This window comes from Nannospalax galili, unplaced genomic scaffold, assembly GCF_000622305.1.
Source record: "Nannospalax galili isolate Female #2095 unplaced genomic scaffold, S.galili_v1.0 scaffold639, whole genome shotgun sequence".
In the NCBI taxonomy this organism is placed as follows: Eukaryota; Metazoa; Chordata; class Mammalia; order Rodentia; family Spalacidae; genus Nannospalax; species Nannospalax galili.
Genome location: NW_008344644.1, coordinates 841835 through 861032, shown reverse-complemented (window position 1 = coordinate 861032; position 19198 = coordinate 841835).

Sequence of the window (19198 nt, the reverse complement as noted above, 5' to 3'; positions counted from 1 at the left end):
CCTCCCCCTCCCCCCCTCTCCCTTTCCCTCTCCCTCTCTCTCTCTTTCTCTGCTTCCTGCATGTGGATTCTTCCCTTTTGCTCTGGTCACCTGCTGCCACAATACCCCCACCATTAAGATGCTCCCTCTAGACCCATAAGCCAAATAAACTCTCTTCTCTAAATTACCTTGGTCATGGTATTTTATCACAGCAACAGAAAAGTAACTAATAATTTAATTTAGACGTAATTTAAAAATCAATATGTTTAAAGACTGCACTGAAGTTGTTTCATCCCCCGATGAGCACAATCATCCAGATCTTTCTTTTCCAGCAGAGGGCCACCACGCCTTCCCATTGTCCCAAATGTGAGGAGAGTATGCAAGTTCTCATGTAGTAGTTTCTACCACTGCTTGTTGTAACCACCGAACTCCACTCCCCTGCTCTCTTGCCTCAAATTATTCCGGCACCACACTCTCCCACTACTCTTATGTTTCCTCTGGACCCAAAAGCATTAAATACCACCTTCTGCTGATGGCCTCTAGTTCTGTTGTAACCCTGGCTTTCAGTATCAAAACCTGACAGCTACACTTAACCAATAGGCATTGCAAGCTCAACCAGTACCAAACACAGTTCTTATATCTAAGACCCTAGGCATAACATCCCCCAGCCTTCCCTCCCAGCTTCCTAGTAGCATCTTCCATTCTGTCACTAGTCTCCTGAGCCAGGGGATGCCATAACCCCCACCTTCTACACGTCTCAGGCTAACCGAATCTCCTTCTTTCCTAGACTACTAGGAATGTCTATTGCTTGACTGTTATGTCCCATCCTACTCTCAGATGTCAAAATAATCTTTATAGTATGTAAATCAGAGGATTTTACCCAAAACCACTTCAAATCTGTATTAGTCAGGGTTTTCTAGAGAAACAAAACTGATAGGCTGAATACATATTACAAGAGAATTTGTTAAATTAGCTTATGTCATCTCTTTGGAGTGGTCCAGCAATGGCTATCTCACACAGGAAAGGCTGAGAACTGGGTGTTTGCTCAGTCCATGAGGTTGGGTGTTACCGAAATCCCAATTTAGCCTCGAAGGCCTAGAAGATTTTGGAGTCATTGGTTTTCAGTCCATGGTGGAAGCCTGAAGAAGCCGGTTTTAGCATCAGTGAAGGAATCAACAGCAACAGAGTAGATGAACACCCCCCCCCCCCCCGAGCAAGACTAAAGGCCCAGTGAGCCAATATCAAAGCTTTCCTTCTTTTATCTGGGCTTCTACCAGAAGATGCCACCCACGTTTAGAGTGGGTCTTCCCACATCAATTAAGGCACTTAAGACAATCCCTCAAAGATATGCCATGGGGCCAAACTGCTGTAGACAACCCCTCATTGATGTTCCCTTCCCAGGTGACTGTAGGTTGTAGCAAGTTGACAATTAAAACTTACCACATGGGGCTGGAGATAGCTCAGAAGTTAAGGGCACTGACCACTTGTGCACAGAACCTGGGTTCAGTTCCCAGCAACCACATAGGGCTTCAGAATCATTCAAAGGACCCAATGTCCTCGTCTGGCCTCTGTGGGTGCTGCACTCACGTGATGCACTTGCATGTATTCAGACAAGTACTCATACACATAAAATAAAAATAAATAAATCTTTTTAAAAAATCTAACCAATACAAAATCCCTTCAAAATCTTCCATTACAGTTTGAAAGAATACTAACAGCCAATGCTGTTATCATTGTTTATTCTCGAGGTGACTAAATGAATCAAGCCTGCAGAGGTCACAGTATGGTCTTGACCTGGACATCTGATGCTACTGCTGGGTGTGGACCAGGTGAGACTATCCACCTAGTTGACCTGGATGCTGGATGACCAGTTATGGCTCTGGCACCAAACTGACCTGGCCCAAGTGATGAGTGCAGACCTGACAACACCCTCTGCAGGCAGCTGGCCCCCAAGGAGCAGGTCTGGGACATTTGTTCTGTTACTTTCTTACTGCACAAGTGAATAAATTCACTGGTCCCCTAAGAGCAAAAATGCCAGAACCCTCTCCCTATTAAAGAGCTCCCTTTGTGGGGGTATAATGCTCCCCAACATTCTCTGTGAGCTAAAGCTCTGCACCTTGTGACCCCTGTGGTTACTGACCCCACAACACTGTTTCTGGACCTTCTCTTCACTTCTCAGATATGACGAAGTTCTTATTCTTCTGTTTCTTCTTTCTTCCTGTTCTGCATTTTTCTCTTTTTGCAGAGTCTGCAAATGGCAATCCCAAGACTGAGTACTTTTCATTCTTGAGGTCAGCAGGGTGAGTAATGACACTTTACAGTGTGCTGGGTAGCCAGCAACTTCTGGATATGGAATACAATAAATTACATGAGACACCTACACTTTATGATGCAGGAAGATTTGTGTTGGGTGACGTTGCCCAACTGTGGGCTAGTGTAAACTCTCTGAGCATGGTCATGGTGGGTTAGGCAAAGCTGTGATGTTTGGTAGGGTTAGTAGATCACCAGCTTCCTGTTTTACCCCTTTTTTGAACAGGGAAGTCTAGTTTTGTGATCACTGCCTCACTTATGTGTGTAAGGTGTGTGGGAGACAGGATGCTAGGATTCTGATTTCATAAGCATATGGAGAGAGGACCTTGTCCGAAGAGTGCCCTCCACACCTGAATCTAATTCAGACCAGGGGATGCTAGATCTTCAACTTGAGCCTGCATTACAGTGAATTATGCATTTGGAAGTAGTAACAGGGTGGGCATAAAGTACACATGCACAGATGTGAGCTACCTGCAGGCTGGACCATGGTAGTCTGTCCAACTGGACCACATGTCTCAGGATTCTTGCCTGCTCTTGAATCCAGGTGAGGCTTTAACTCATTTAACAAAAACAATAGGGAAGGTGCTATGTTTTAGATTTGGTGAGCGTGTCCTTCACAGGCTCGTGTGCTGGAACTGCAGTCCTCAGTGTGGCTATATGAGAGATGGTGGTACCTTAAAGAAGTCACTTGGTGTCTGTGAGCTAGTCTAAGTGCTCTGAGCATGGTCATGGTGAGCTAGGCCAAACTGTGATGCTTGGTAGGTTAGTGGAACACCAGCTTCCTGGTTTACCCCTGTTTGAGCATGGAGGAGCAGAAGGGGTTTCTATTGGCCTTGTAGAATGTGTACTCGTAATAGTGAGCTGCTATAGAAAGGGCAGGCGCAGCCTACGCCTCTTGTCTGGCTCCTGTCTTGTCATATAATCCCTTTTTGTTCCTTTCTTTCCCACACTGCGGTACAGCCAGGTGGAACTTCACCAGAGGTCCAGCAGATGGGACCTCCCAGTTTGGACTTTCAGCTACTCCAACCATGAGCTAAATGAATCTCTTTATATGGACCCACCCAGCTTAGGTATTTTATGAAAACAAGAAAAATGAAAATATAAAGGAACAGGAAGGATACCCTGTCAGTTCTGTGACTAATCTTAAGTTCTGGAGACTTTTGCTTGTTATTCTCCTAGGAACCCTGAGTTTTCATTTATGAACCTATACTAGTATGTGGGAAAGACCATGAGAAGAAACCACACAGTAAGACCCTGCAGACAGGCTAGAGAGAGAAAGAATTAAGACAGACACAAAAAGAATCAGAGAGACAGACCCAAAACTTCACAGGATAAAACCAAAGAACAGCCAGCAAAGAAATCCCAAGACCCCATACACTGCCCAGGTGAGCAGTGCAGCTGGTCCCCAGCTACTGAGCATATCAGTGGTGGAAACTCATGAAGTGGACATGTGGGACATTGAAATCCCAGATGACATCACAGGGAGTAGGATGCCCTAGACCTTCTGTGGGTTCACCACAGACTCACAGTAGACAAAATGATGGTGGTTTTAAGCCACAGACTTTGTGACAGCTTGTTTCACAGCAACAGATGCACTTAACAAACTTTCTTCTAAGCTTCTGCTCATTTTCATTTTACCAACCAGTTTTTTTCTTCTCAGTAAGAATTGAGGTTATTTGTGGTCACCTCCAGTGGTGGCCGCTCCTCCACTCTCACCGGCGTCAATGCTGCTCCTCTGCTTGACCTGGGCTGAGGCCACGCTTCTGCTCACCTGGTGTTGAGGCAGCTCTTTTGCTTGCCCTGTGCTGCCTCCTGTAGTCGCTGCTTCTGCCCGGTCCCGGACCCCTGGGCTGGTGAGGAGATGACATAAAATTGAATGAGTTTTTAACCTTAAAAAAATCTCCATTTCATTTTACTCCCAGGTAGTAACCCAGCATAGAACTGGGAAAATAAACATCTCTTTTTTAAAATAAATAATTTATTGAGAATTTCATGCATGCATGTAAGGTGTTCTGATCAAATCCATGCCCACTTCCTTCCCTTTAACTCCTCCCATGTCTCCCCCATCACTTTTTTTATGATAACTTCATGTTGGCTACTCTAACATTTCCTCTTCTGAAGAGGTAACCCTAAAGTTTTTTAAGGATTAGATAAAAGCTCCCAAATAGGCCTGGATTCCTGGAAACCATGTGACCCTGACAGTTGCAATATCACCCTAGGCTCAAGCTTGTCTCCCACAGTTATTCATTCATTTTATTGACAGGAAGAGTATAGGGTGCCAAGTTTGAGAGTCTGAATTGGAAAGCAGCCCATCATACTGGCTCTGTGATGGACCCAAGTTTCATTTTCTCACACAGGAAATGGGAATAATTGCCTCCCTGCCTTATGAGGGGGATCAAGTAAAATACCAATAGCAAGATGCTGTCATGCAACACTACTACTGGGGAGACGTGAACAAATATCTACTCACCCCAGGTAAGGAACCAACACAGACCAAAAGTAAGGATACCACCAAAGTCCAACTTGGTGAACCAGTGCTTTATTGGGGTTACTTACAGAAGTAGAAGTGAGAGGTTTCAGGGGCAGAAATGACTCAAAGACAGCAGTATCCCAAAAGCCCACCCCAGCATAGGTGACAGCTTATTAAATCTGAAAACCTACAGTTGATTTGTACAACTTACAGGTAGCTCAACAGGTTGGAGAGTGCCTCTTCCAGGCAGCACTGGTCTCTGCTTCTCAAGGTGGCTCAGCTTGCCTGAGAGTGGTGCTTGGTCCTTAGGTCTTATATATGCTTGTGGTGGGAGGGGCCTAGTGTACCTGCTCAGTTTCAGGGACTTCCTGAAACTATTGAGTTGTTTACTTCCTGAATTTAAGGAGCTTCCTTGCAGGATGGAATGTTTCACCTCCCTGTAGAACACCCTGCTGTTGACCTCCCTGTAGAACACCCTGCTGTTTACCTCCCTGTAGAACACCCTGCTGTTTACCTCCCTGTAGAATATCCTGTTGTTTACCTCAGAGGAAATTGTTGCACAACAGATGCCTTTCTTCAGTTCATTTTTCTGTGAACAGGATGGTAATTTCTGGACATAGGCTTTTCTTTCCTGAGTACACTGCAGGAATATGGGTGTGTGGGGGGTCACATGGGTGTAGGGGATCCTTTGGTGTGTTCCGTAAGTCTCTATCCTTTACTGTCCCTACCACAGGATAGGAAGCCATATCCTATTCTTATCACGCCATCCTCTGAAGAGGTTACCCAAATTGCCAATAGGCAATCAGGACCCTGACTGCTCTGGCTTCTTAACAGAGTCACAGGGTGAGGCAGTTGGGGTACTCCTTCAGAGGGTCTATCCAAACGACTCCCAAATTACATAACTCTTACCTGTAGGGAGAAAAGAAAGTCCTTGACTGGTGAATAGGAGATGTGAAGGAGAAGTAAAGGCAAGAGTAGTTAGCATTACAACTTCTAGGGAAGAAAAAAAGTCAGAACCAGAACAGGGAAAATTTCAAATGTTCAAATCAGAGTCCATTGGGATTTCTTGACAAGAGCCTCCAAAAGCATCCCTCTATTGTCCTCATTTTCCTTTTGTCTTCCAAGGCTGGACTAGTTGGCTGGGAAGAGTGGCTGGACACTCAGGTGAGGGTCCAGTGACCCTGCTTGGCATTCCTATATACATATTTTTTTTATTAAGTGACTATTTTTATGTCACTGAGGTTATAGATCTTTTAAACATCTGGGTTTCAACTTCTCATGAAAATGAACTTTTAATGTAATTAAATAAATAAGATTGAAGCCTTGGTTTTGCTAGTTATTCCGTGTCATTTTGGACATGATTTTTCTCTAACTTTCTTCCTTCTGTGAAATGCGGACAATTAGACACATATTACTACTGGAATTCATTTTTGATGGTTAGATGTAGTATTGTGGTACTTATCAAGCTCCTGCTCAATTCTTGTTCAGCTTTGGCATAACTTCATGAAGATAGAACATGTCTGCTTAGTATGTTTTGTCTGTTTTTCATCACAGTAGTTAAGTATTGGAGGCAAGCTAACTTTGAAAGAAAAGAGGCATATTTAACTTGGTGTAATGGCCCCAAATGGAATCCCCCAAATTGTAATAGCCAAAGGAACTTCATTTTCTTCATCTTGTATAAAGCAGCCACTTTAAACTTCAAAGGCTAGAAAAACAGCCTGCTTCAAGTTCAAGCACCTGAGTTTCTAAGAAATACTATATATATGCATATAATATATATGTAAATATATGTATATATACACACATATATATATATATATATATATACATATATATGTATATATACACATTGGTCTTTTTGAGACAAGGACTCCCTTTAGCCCCACCTGGCCTGGAACTCACTATGTAGACCAGGCTGCCCTTGAACTCACAGAGATCTGCCTGCCTCTGCCTCCTAAGTGCTGGGACTAAAGGTGTGCACCAACACACCTGGCTATATATAGATACATATATTTTTTAATTTAATTAATTAATTTATTTATTTAAACTTTTACAGAAACACAGGGTCTCCCTGTAGCCCAAGCTGGCTTGGAACTTGCTACGTAGACCAGGCTGGACTTGAACTCCCAGAGATCTGCCTGTCCCTGTCTCCAAGTGTTAGGATTAAAGGCATGTACCACCACGCCCGGTTTACAAAGTTAAATTTTAAAAAGGGCAAACTTTGGGACAGAGATGTAAGTCAGTGTAGAACACAGGCTGTGCATGGGCCTTGGATCCAATCCTCACAAAAATAAACTAATAAGAAAGTAAGAAATAAATAAATAAAAATGAACAAAGAATTTTAAGAAACACTTCTCCAAATATCAGTGACCAATAAGTACATGAAGAAAGCCATGACATCATTGGTCACTAAGGATCAAAGCCACAATGGCATCCTGCTTCATACCCACTACAATGGGTATAGTCAAAAACAGGAAAATAAATCAGGCACGGTGGTATACACCTTTAGTCCTAGCTCTCAGAAGGCAGAGGCAGGCAGATATCTGTGAGATTGAGGCCAGCCTGGTCTACAGAGCAAGTTCCAGGCCAGCTGGGGCTACAGGGAGACCCTGTCTCAAAAAGACAAAAGAAAAAAAAAAGGAAAAAGAAAACAAGAGCATAAACCAGGGTTATCAAGTTGTCAAGATCATATTGCTGGTGGGAACCAAAAATGGAGGACAGAAACTAGGGAAACAGAAGATGTGAAAATAAGGAAGGAATTTTTTTAAATTTTTTTTTATTTTATGTGTATGCACGTATTGCCTGCATGTAGGTAAGTGCACCCATGTTGTACAACGCCCATGGACGTCAGAAGAGGCTGTTGGATCCCCTGAGACTGGAGTTACAGACAGTTGTTAGCACATGTATGCTTAGTATGTTTTGTCTGTTTTTCATCACAGTAGTTAAGTATTGGAGGCAAGCTAACTTTGAAAGAAAAGAGGCATATTTAACTTGGTGTAATGGCCCCAAATGGAATCCCCCAAATTGTAATAGCCAAAGGAACTTCATTTTCTTCATCTTGTATAAAGCAGCCACTTTAAACTTCAAAGGCTAGAAAAACAGCCTGCTTCAAGTTCAAGCACCTGAGTTTAGTTGCTTCCCCTTAGAAGAGTGCTTTCTTTGGAGTAGCTGACCTTGGTCACCTCCCAGACACTGCAGCTGTGCTTCTTGTCTAGCCAAGAAGCCTAAATAACAATAGTAATCAGAAAGTGTCTTACTGTCAAGGTCTCTACACATCTGTTAAGAGAAGGACTGACAAAAGCTTGTTTTGGCTGCTTCGTTTTGCTTATCTGTAAACTAAGTAGGTGAGGTCATCCTCGTCCTACTCAGGACCACCCGACATTACTCATGTGTGATGAAATTCTTATGGCATTTGTGGTTTTTACCTTTATAAGTTAGTTTCACCCTGCCCTTGGGGCCGTGGGTCCTGAATCTGACTCAGGGACCATGGAAGGCTATAGCCCTAACAAATTTGACCACTTAAAATTTGAATTGGGTCTGGTGTTCTTTTCCCAGTGGTTTCAAACTCAGTGACATGAGTAAAAGTCTAAACAGTACAGGCTGAGTGGGGCTCCACCACAGAGGACAACATTGTTGGAGAGGGAATGGATAGAAGCCATCATATCACCAGGAGAAGCAAGCTGAGTGAGATTCAGGGGTTGGGACCAGGATTTTGCAAGAGCGCACTCTGAAGAGTGCTCAGGGACCTCCTAAGGATCTAGATGAATCTGCCACCAAGCCCTCTGCTAGTTTGGGTCTGTAGTGGCCCCCAAAAGTCCATGTAACACAAGGGTCATCAGTTTGGTGCTACTGGAAGGTGGAGGAAACTTTTAAGAGGTAGCCATAAAGGGCCAGTAGGAGTGTGCCCTCGAAGGGGATTATAGGACATTGGAGTCTTCTCATTTTGCCTCTGGCCACCGTGAGGTGAGGAGTTTATCCCACCATGTGCTCACACCATGATATGCCTGCCTTAAACCTAACTGCTTAGTTGAGGCTGTTGGTCTGAAAGTTAAAAACTGTGAGTCCAAATAAATTTTCCTTTTTTATAGTTGATTATCTCAGAAATGGAAATGAAAAGCTAAGAAATACATCTTACCTCTAAAAAGTCCCACCTCCCGGACATCACCACACTGGGAACTAAGCTGCTCCCCATGGATGCTTGGGGCCAAACCCCAGACCATAGCAAGTCTAGAAAAGGTAACTGCTTGACTATTGACACTAAAATTTACGTCTGAAGCTCCTTCATGTAGAGTGTGTTTTGAACTTTTTACATAATTCTACAAAGAATTTACCTATTTTCTATTCCAAGGATAGAAAGACTTCCTTGTCATAGGTGTTTTTAAATTGTTATTGGAACAACTTCTTATTGTGTGAATTTACCAATAAATGGTAGGACTTCAGAGAACACTGACATTCTGCTGGCCAGTACAAAATGCTATCTGCATAAGTCAAAAGAAAATTAGCCAAGACATAAGAGCTTTTGTTCAGAGTTTTATATTCAAGCTTTGGTTATTTATAATTTAAATGTTATGTTGACTTCTTTTGTCTAATAGTGATTTACATTTTTTATAATTTTAATACAAAAAAACATTCCATTAAGCATGAAATATGATGATACAGTGTTAAGGAAAACATCTTATTCAAAACATTAAGAAAGATACATAATTTATTTTATAATAGATGACTGTTAGTTTATGAAAATAGGATTTTTAGGAAATAGATAACATCCCCAGGGTATGATCTGGAGGGAGATGGAAAAACAAAGAAAGCTGATTTTTCAGCTTAATAGAATGATAGATTAGGAGAGAAAACTGAGATGCTCAGGGACTGAGAGAGGACGCAAGGACATGAGGACTCCATAGAAAGCCCTCCAGGCCACCAGCCGGTCCTTCCCTCTTAGCCACTTTGACTCTCTTGCAAACCTGACCCTCCTCAGCTTTCCATCCTGCTGGATATTCTAATGCCTCCCTTTGGCTCATGTGGTCTTAGATGCCTTAATGTGCTGTAAGCCTAGGGCTTCATTCTGATGTATATTTGTGTAGTTTTGCAGAATCTGCCCTCAAATTTAAATCTACAAACAGCAGCTTGACTCAAGTTTGTAAATTAGAATAATTTTCAAGCACACTGGGGCATTTACAGCCTGTGTTCTCCTAGCACTCTTGGCAGAATTTCAACAGTAATTGCACACTGCTTTAATATTAAATAAGCCCTTTAAACAGTTTTCCAAAGGTGGTGATATAATTTCAGGAACTTTTCTGTCTAAACACATGTGTAAATACCAAACTGGTTCAGCAGAGAGGCACCATTAGCAACTCATCCTCCTACAATGACCTTTCAATGTACTATGTGGAAATCCTAAGCAATACAATACCATACAGAAACAAATGATACAATTGTGCTACTCAACATCAGAGTATCATCCTTAGGCCATTAATTGTAGCCATAATACTGAAGGCACTGAGGGGTGACCTACATTGAGGGTCAGGACGGTTTTCATAAGGCTGCTCAATTCTTTTTTTTTTTATTTTTATTTTTTGGTCTTTTTGAGACAGGGTCTCCCAGTAGCCCCAGCTGTCCTGGAACTCACTATGTAGTGGCCTTGAACTCACAGAGATCTGCTTGCCTCTGCCTCTGCCTCCCTAGTGCTGGAATGAAAAGCGTGTAGCACCATACCTGGCTAGGTTGTTCAATTCTTGATGCCATGTTACATAGTGGGATGGAGAGATCTTAGGACTTTCATGGCCAGGCCCCTGTTGGAAATGTAGAAACACAGTTTAAGACAAGCTGGGTCTGCCTCAGGATAGAATCAGTCCTCTTGGACAGGCCTCAAGAAGAAGGCTGATAGAATTTGCACCATCTTCCGTTCATTTGGGAGGCTCTTCTGAACCAAGATGGGGCAACAAAGCAATGAAACACTGGCAGAATGAGCTCCAGTCAGCATCCTGTTTCCTGAAATGGACAACGTAGACAGCAAATGTCAATGGTAACTACGGAGATGCATCTCAGATCTGAAAGCAGAAGTGTCCTTCAGCATTCCTAAGCTCACTGGAGGATTAGGGTGTCTTAGTTTCCTTTCCTATTGCTGTGATAACATAACCTGATAAAAGCAACCAAGGAAAGTGTGCTGGGTAGCTTCAGTGTCAACTTGACACAGCTGGGTTGAAGGAGCCTCAATTGGGGAATTTCCTCCGTTGAACTGGCCTGTGGCCATGTCATGAGGCACCATCTTGATTGTTGTGTGATATGGGAGGGCACCCTGGGCAGGTAGGCCTGTGTTACATAAGAAAGCAGGCTGAGCAGGGGCCAGGGGAGCAAGTCAGTAAGCAGCATTCCTCCATGGCCTGTGCTTCAACTCCTGCCTCCAGGTTCCTGCCCTGAGTTCCTACCTTGGGCTCCCTTATGAACTGTGACCTGGGAGATATAAGACAAATAAACCCTTTCCTCCCCATGTTGGTATTGGTCAGAGTGTTTTGTCACAGCAATGGAGGAAAAAAAAACAGAACAGAAGACTTTATTTTTCTTACATTTAGAAGGTATAATCCAGCGTGGCAGGGCAGCCCTAGCTGAAGGTACTGAGGCAGTTGGAGCTGTATGCACAGCCAGGAAGCAGGGACAGAACAATGACTGTTTGTGCTCAGCTAGCTTGCTCTATTTTTATGGAACCCTGAACCAAAGACCAGGGAATGGTGCCTCTCACTTTTCAGGTAGGTCTTCCCACTTCATTCACCTGATCAAGATAATCCCTAACAGACATTCCCAGAGGCTAACCTCATCTAGACAACTCCTCACAGATGTACCCAGAGGCTGGTCTTTTATGATTCTGGATCCTGTCAGGTTGATAGTCAATATTAACCATCACAGGAGGAAAATGCTGGAATTTCTCTTTGCTTGGTTATGTTTGCTTTGGGAAGAAATAGTGGAAGGGTATTGGCTAGGCTTCTTGGGGAGAAGTGTTGATACTAAAAGGAAAGTGTCCTGGCTTGGTAGCACACGCCTTTAATCCCAGCACTTGGGAGGCGAGGCAGGTGGATCTCTGTGAGTTCAAGGCCAGCCTGGTCTACATAGTGAATTCCAGGACAGCTGGGGCTACATGGAGACCCTGTCTCAAAAAGACCAAAATAGAAGAAAAGTTATCCCAGTGTTGGGTTGGGTTGGTTTTCTATGATTGCTATGACACAACATCATAGACTGTGTGGTCTAAACTATAGATGTGTATTTCCTTACAGTACTGGAGGCAAGGCATTCAAGATCAAGGTGTCAGTAATTTGGTTGCTTCAGTCCTTCCCCGTGCCTTATAGACAGCCACCTTCTCGTGTGTCTTTATATTTATATGGCCATTTCCTTGCACACACTCATCCCTAATGTCTCTTCCTTGTCATAGAAAGAAATCATCTGGAGTGATTTAATTTAACTTAATTGCTTCTTTAGCGGCCTTATTTCCAAATATAGTTACATTCTAAGGTGCTCGAGGTTAAAAGTTCAACATAAGAATTTGAGGAGGAGGACAATGTATTTCATAGTACTTCCCCACAATGAATTATAATGTATCATCAAATATAGATTGAGTGGAAACTTTAAAGAAACGTGAATGGGGTTTTCACTTTGACAAATAAATGTAGGACTCTCCATGGTCCTATTCCACACTGGAATTGTTGGAAATCATAATTAACCATTTAAGTATTCTGCAAATGGTTCTAAGGGAAAGAGCAAGAAAAGTAAGATTAAGAAGAAAAAGGAAAGCAGAAATGTTGGAAATGAAACACTAAATGAGTAAATAATTTTAAAATTCCAGTGGCAAATATCAGCAACAGACTCAACCATATCAAAGGAAAAGGCAATATGACTCTAAAATTACTAACCCACAGTAACATTGTTCAATGAGAGTGAATTAAATGAACTCTCAAAGAACTCAGAAGAAAGATTATAAGGATGTTCAAAAATCAGAGGTAACAAACTCCTGAATGAATTCCACAAGAACACAAACTTCTGAATTAAATAAGGGACGGTAATATACAATATGAAAATATAGGCCAGACATGGTGGCACACGCCTTTAATCCCAGCACTCCGGAGGCAGAGGCAGGTGGATCTCTGTGAGTTCAAGGCCAGCCTGGTATACATAGTTCCAGGTCAGCTGGGGCTGCAGGGAGAATATGAAAATATAATTCAATTAAGGGAGAAATCCTAAAATACAAATTGAAAATAAAATATTAGAAATGAATAATCAGTCATATAAAAAGCTCCACTTAAGGGTTCAACAACAGAATGGAGAAATGGCAAAATATGAGGGCTTGAAGACAAAGTAGAGCTATTTTAACATTCAGACAACAAAGATAAATTCGTAAAAAGCCAGAAACAGAATATTTGAGATCTGGCAGACATTATCCATACATGAAATCTATAAATCAAACACATAGAGAACATTGTCAGGGGCCAGGATGGTAGAGCACTTGCAGGCATGTATGAGGCCTTAAGTTCTCTCTCTGGTACTGCTAGGGAAACAAAGAAAGAAAATATTTTCAATAAAATTTCAGCAGAAATTTCCCCAAATCTAGGAAAAGAAATGCCAGTCAAGATACAAGATGCATTTAGAACACCAAACAAAGACAAGAAAAGAATTTCCCCACGTCATATAATAGTCAGGACATTAGATATACATAATAAACTAGATAATAATAACAAATGAGATATACAAAGTAAACAAGTTAGATAACAATAATAGTAATAACAAACTAGATACACATAATAAACAAATTATACTGAAAGCTAGAAGAGAAGAATACCAAGCCTCACATAATGGCAGGCCCATCAGAATAACAACAGGTTTCTCATCAGAAACTTTAAAATCTGGGCGAGGCATGGAATGACATATTTCAAGTTCTAAAGACAAAAACCACCAACCCCCACACACTATGATACCCAACAAAACTATGTGACCTAGTTGAAAAGGAAAAAAAAGAAAAGAGAAAAAGTTGAAATAAAAAAGAAAGAAAAGAGAGAAGAAAAATATCTTTCCTTTCTAGAATAAAAACAGACTAAAAAGGGATGGGGGAAAATCAATAAAAACAAAAGACTGAAAGAATTAATGACCACTAAACATGGTGTATCTTTGAAGGACTATATCAAAATGAAGATAAAAATGAGCACATATATGAAGCTATAGAAAGAATAAGCTACACTAGAGCAGTAGTTCACAAGTTAGGAGAAAAACACAAAATACTACAAAATTAGCAAAATGACAGGAATCAATACATATCTTTCAATAATTACTCTGAATAGCAATGATCTCAATTGCCCAATAAAAATACACAATCAGATGAGGTTTAAAAACAAGATCCATGCCTTGGATGGAGGCATACATCTTCAATCCCATCACCCCAGAGGCAACAGCAGGTGAATCTCTGTGAATTCAAGACCAACTTGGTCTACATAGCAAGTTCCAGGTCAACCAGGGGCCATATACATTATATATATATTTGTACATATGTGTTCAAAACCAGTAACAAAATTCAAAATTAACAAAAACAAGAGCCACCTATTTGTTGCCTTCAAAAAACACACTTTGCCATCAAAGACATATGCTACCTTAGGGAAAAGGGTATTCCAAGTAAATGGAGTTGGTTATCAAGCCAATATCACTGTTCTAACACGTTACAAAATAAACTCCAAAACAAAATTAGTCAGAAGAGGTAGAGAAGGCCACTTCAGACTGATTAAGGGAACAATTCAACAAGAGGACATTACAGTTTTAAACACATATGTACCAAACATGTATGCACTCAATTTTATAAAACAAATACTATTCAATGTAAAGACACAGATTAACCCCCAAAAGAATGGGTGACTTCAATACACTGCTCACACCAATAGAACCTAACAAAGAAAGAAACAGAAACATCTGAGTCAAATGATACCATAGATCAAATGAACCTAACAGACATATATAGAACATTTCCTCCAAACACTACAGGATACACATTCTTCTCAACAGCATATGGAACTCTCTCTAAAGTAGATCATATAATAGAACACACAGTAAATCTTAGATATAGGAAATTGAAATAATTTCTTGTATAAGAAATATCTGACTACAATGGAGTAGAAATCAGCAGCACAAGAAACTACAGAATATACATGAACTCATAGACAGGAACAACACTTTTTTGAATGATGAATGGGCCATTGAAGAAATTAAAAAGGAAATAAAAATTTCCTAGAATCTAACAAATGTGAAAACACAATACACTGAAATGTATAGGATAAAATGAAAGCAGTCTAAAGAGGGAAATTTCTAACTCTAACTGCCCATATTAAGTCAAAGAGGGCTCAAGTAGATAATTATGTATCTTAGGACCGGGAAAGACAGGAACAGGCCAAAACCCTCAGGTAAAATCCTGGAAGAGGTGGTGAAAACTGATGAACGGAAAGAACCAGAGAATGGAGAGAAGTGGTATAAAACACTGTCTTGACACAATGTTTCTGCTGTGGCTACCTGCGGGAGATGTACACAAGACAGGGCCCTTCAACACTTCATCATGGATGGGGGAGGGGCTCACAAAGCAGATTAACTTTGATGGTAGAGGGTAGTCATTTTCTCCAGTGGTATAACCACTGTTAAGCTTCCTGTGCTCCAGTAAACAACCCCCAACACATTCTTATGCAAATAACTCTAAATAAACTTCGTAGGTCTCAAACAAACAAAACAAAGAAATTAAAAAAAAAAATCTATATGAAAATAAGGATATTTGTTGGGGGTGAAAAAATGAAATTGTCAAAGAATACTAAAAAAAGTATTGAAAAAAAGAGATAGAAAGCCAAAATCAATAAATGGAAAGAAATAGTTAAGATCGTGGCAGAGAAGGTGCCGGGGACTTAAGACTCCTCTGTCAGCACTGAAGTCAGGGAGGACACCCAAACTTAGAACCCTGTCCATGGGTCATACTCTGAAATAAGAGGGTGCTGGGATCTAGGACTCCACTGTTGGTTGTCCTTGTAGGCCAGGGAGTGCTCCAAGACTTTAACCACTGTGGTATTACTATGCCACATCATAGTTAATACCTGAATTAAGCAGCCTGACTCTTACCTTCAGTTATAAGAGTGGGTCTGAACTCAAAGGACACACATTCCCCCAGATGTCTCTAGGAACTGTGCTCCTGAGTCAGGCCTCACCCATGCTTTTGTTCAAAACCGTGTCTCCCACTTCAGTTGGGGAACTACCCACTTGAATCCACCTTATCTTGTCAGACTATCTTGCCTTCTCATCGCTACTACAATTTCAAATACACAGAATGTTAAGCATTCGTCCAACTTCATTGTATTCAATGAAGATGATGTCTCAGCACTTTTGATGTGTTAATTCTCAAGCATACCCACATTTATTCCCTCTCTTGGAGTGGAGTAGCAAGTTGAGGTTCCCAGGAAACAAGATCAGGTGCCCAGGTCACAAGAGCACATGGTTTAATGAGTTTGCCAAGGTTGATTAGAAGTCATCAATCCAAATTCTGTCCATTTTATAAGTCATTCCTACAGGCCACTGCATCAGTTTGTCTTGTGTTGGTCTCCATCCAGCTCTCATTCCTTCCCAGATCTGTTCGTTCTCTATATAATACCCAGGGTCAGCATAGCAGTTCATCTAGTGCCCCACAGCTTGAACCATGTTTCTTTTTTCTCCTTTCTCTGTACCCCTTTCTCATTCTTAGAGCTCTCCAAAAAAACGCAGACTGCACTGGTGCAGAGGGTCTCCGTGACTCAGACTCCTGTGGTATAAGACTGTTATACATTATCTGAAGGCATATTTTTAACTCTTTCTCTTTAATCTATCTTCAGTCCAACCTCATACACACACACACACACACACACACACACACACACACACACACACACATGTGCACACACAGGCAGGCACACACTTTTTTTGCCCTACCAGTCCTTCCTCTATATACAGTCTCCTCTCTTTCTATCCCACCACCTAATACTAATCATTAATCCTGCTACAATTTCTTCTTTTTCCTTATTTTCTCCACTTATACAACTAGTAGATTACTATATACAGTACTACTGAAGTCCCTGTACCCTCTAAAGTGTATCTAAGGACTGACTCGTGTAGTAAACTGCTACCCTGATTTCTTGGCTGGTTTACTGCTGATTGTTATTAATGAAAGGTCTCACCTCCCAAGGGAGGTCTTGGATAGAGACTCTGGTGCCCTGAACAGCATCTAAAAGATGAAAACATCACCTCAAGTCATACTCTAGTCTGTCGTGAACTCTGCAAATACTTTTCTGAAAAGTGACCTTTAAGAAAAAAAATGAAAGCAATGATTTAATCCCAGATTGGAAGTTCACAGCTCCACCATAGAAGTAATATGAAAAACCAAGACAATGTGTCTCCTCCAAAAATTAACAATTCCGTAGTAAACCTCAATGAGAATGACTTAAATAAAATTCTAGACAAAGAAATAAAAATAATGTTATAAACATATTCAAGCAAGCCAAAGTAGACAAGAAAAAATCTCCTGAATTAATATCAAGAAAACACAACTAAATGAGATAAGGAAATGAATTCAGGGTTTGAAAATAGAATTCAATAAAGAGATAGAAATACTGAAGAAAAGCCAAAGCTAAATGAGACTGGAAGTGAAAAATTCAATAAGTCAAATAAAAAGCTAAGTGGAGGTGGATCTGAGAGGAGATGGGGGAGGGGTTCTGTTAAAAGGTATTTAAATGTGTTCAAAATATATTGTGAAATTCTCAAAGAATCAGTAAAAATGTTATTTTTAAAGATACATAACAAAACTGGGGTTGGTACATGTTGAAAAAGAGTAGGCATTTACCAGTCAAATGATTTTAATGGAGAAAACAGAAATTTCAGTATAAAGCCCCACCAACAGAATGGATCATATGGAGGGACAGACTATGGGGCTTAAAGACAAGGAAGAGGAGTTGGATCACGCAGTCAAGGTAAATGACTATTTTTTTAATTTGTGAATGAAACATGTAAGCTTTTTGAGAAACCATGAAAAGACAGAATATAGAAATTATAGGACTAGAAGGAGAAGAATTTCACACTAAAGACATAGAAAACATTTTTAATGGAAAACTATTTTCCCAAGCTAGGAAAAGACATGTTCATCAGATATAAAGGGCATACATAACACCAAATAGAATTAGAAAAGAAACTCCCCGTGTCTTATCATAGTTAAAACACTAAGCATACAGCCAGGCATGGTGGCATATGCCATTTATCCCAGCACTTGGGACACAGAGGCAGGCAGATCTCTGTAAGTTTGAGGCTACCCTGATTTACATAGCAAGTTCCAGGTTATCCAGGGCCACATAGTGAGACCCTGCCTGAAAAAAAAAAAAATCTGAACATACAGACAAGGAAAAAAATATTGAGAGCTAAAAGAGAGAAAGACCAAATCACATGTCATCATTAGAATAACAACTGGTTTTTCAACAGAAACCAAAAGAGCTGGGAAGGTTGTGGTCCTAAACACAACTACCAACCCAGGCTAATATACCAGCAAAACTGTCATAACTGGAGTAGAAAGGACCTTTCTACAGCAACAGGCTAAATGAATTTATGGTTGCCAAGCCAGCCCAAATAGGATACTAGAAGGAATTAAGAAAAATATACACATCCAAGAGTCTACAAGGGAAAAAATATATGATGGCAACACATTTGTTAAGAAAAAGAGAACTTGGGGCTGGAGAGATGGCTCAGTGATTAAGAGCACTGGCTGCTTTTGCAGAAGACCAGGGTTCAATTCCCAGTACCCACATGGCACCTAACAACCATCTGTAACTCCAGTTCCAGGAGATCCAAAGCCCTCTTCTGACTTCCATGGGTATTGCACAGCACAGGTGCACTTACACACATCTGGACAACACACTCATACACACAAAAAAATAATAATAAATACATTTTAAAAAAGAAAAAGAGAGCTAAGAAACACAGTATTTTTGCCTTTTTGAGACAGCATCTCCCTGTAGCCCCAGCTGTCCTGGAACTCAATATGTAGACCAGGCTGGCCTTGAACTAACAGAGATCCGCTTGCCTCTGCCTCCCAAGTGCTGGGACTACAGGCATGTGCCACCACTCCCGGGCAAGAAACACATTTTTTTTTAAAAAAACACATGCTTGTTTTTTGAGACAATGTCTCCTTGTAGCCCCAGTTGCCCTATAACTCTCTGTGTAGACCAGGTTGATCTTGCTCTTACAGAGATTCACCTCACTCTGCCTCATGAGTGCTGGAATTAAAGATGTGTGCTACCACACCCAGCAAGAAACACAACATACTACAAAACAACATGACAATGTGATGGTTACCATGGTTGTCAGCTTGACACACCTGTGAAATGGAACCTCAATTGAGAAACTGCTTCCATCACGTTGGCCTGT